Below are 1,355 nucleotides of genomic sequence, written 5' to 3'. Positions count from 1 at the left end.
CTCCCCACAACAGACACCCTGTGTGAAGTAGGTGGGGCTGAGAGAGCTCTGACAGAAACTGCTCTTTTTCAAGAACAGCTCTTGTCAGAGCTACGGCTTGCCCAAGGTCACATCAGCAGGTGCGAGTGGAGGAGTGGGGAATCAAACCCGGTTCTCCCAGATTAGAGTCCGCGCACTTAACCACTACACCAAACTGCCCCCCAAAGGGGGTGTGGCCAAGAGATGCCACACCTTAGCGACGGGCCCAGCCAGCTGCCTCCCCCTGTTCACGGCTGAGGCCAAATCCCCCCGCGCGACATACCTGAATCTCTACAAGGTAGATGGGCTCCATTAGTCGGGGCTGGGCAGTGAGGGCCGAGGCATACAGGACCCTCCTTGCCGTGGGGATGATCTGCCCCCCACCACGATGAATGGCGTCGGCGTGGAGGGTAACATCATGGATGTCGAATCGAACACCCCGCATGTTTTCCTCACAAAGAACACCCTGCAAGACAAAGACAGCTCGAGATGACCCAACAGCACATGATTGTCTAGGCTGGTACTCCGGTTGAAACATAAAACAGCTGTATGTAGCGATAGTAGTGGGAAGACCTTACTCTGTTACGGTGTTGCAAAGCTTACAGAAAACTAAAGACGGGTATTCACAGCGACCAAAGTGATGGCTACGAACGTAGAAGTGTACTTATTTTTATTAGTTAAAACATTTATTCGTTGCTTTTCTGCCTTGAGTTCCTCAAGGCAGCTTTCAGTTGTATATAAAGCAATGATTAAAAACACATGCAATTGTCGATAAATAAAAGCTAAATTATCCAACTGCAGTCCTAAGTAACACCATCTTCAGTTGCCTCCTGTAGACTGAAAGGAAGGGGGCCAGGCACAACCCCCTGATAATGTGGGGCTGCCACTGAACAGCCCTCTCTTGCATACCCCCCAGATTGGGCGTCTTTGATTGACGGGGCTGTCATGAGGGCCTCCCCCGGTGAGCTGAATTCCTGGGCAGGAATGTATGGCAGAAGACGGTTCTTCAGATACCCCAGTCCCAAGCCAAAGTGTGATTAACAGATGGAATTCACTGCCACAGGAGGGGGTGGCTACAAGCACGGACGGCTTCAAGAGGGAATTAGATAGGCATATGAAGCAGAGGTCCATCAGTGGCTATTAGCCACAAGGTATAGATAGGGGCTCTCAGGTTTGGGGGCAACGGATGCTCTGTCTTCTTGGTGCTTGGGAGTCAACAGTGGGAGGGCTTCTAGTGTCCTGGCCCCACTGGTGGACCTCCTGATGGCCCCTGGTATTTTTGGCCACTGTGTGACACAGAGTGTTGGACTGGATGGGCCCCTGGCCTGATCCAACTG

General features: G+C 52.2%; 1 protein-coding gene across 1 annotated transcript in view; it reads right to left on the bottom strand.

Annotated features, from left to right (window-relative positions):
* The window catches only part of LOC107106356 (elongation factor 2-like), a gene marked incomplete at its 3' end in the record, with an annotated part of 36,070 nt that overhangs the window by 1,101 nt on the left and 33,614 nt on the right, over positions 1-1,355 (bottom strand). The window lies entirely within an intron of this gene.

Source organism: Gekko japonicus, unplaced genomic scaffold (assembly GCF_001447785.1).
Source record: "Gekko japonicus isolate JY-2015 unplaced genomic scaffold, Gekko_japonicus_V1.1 scaffold4813, whole genome shotgun sequence".
NCBI classification, from domain to species: domain Eukaryota; kingdom Metazoa; phylum Chordata; class Lepidosauria; order Squamata; family Gekkonidae; genus Gekko; species Gekko japonicus.
Note: the sequence above shows the minus strand (reverse complement) of the source record. Positions and strands in the feature narration are given on the sequence as shown.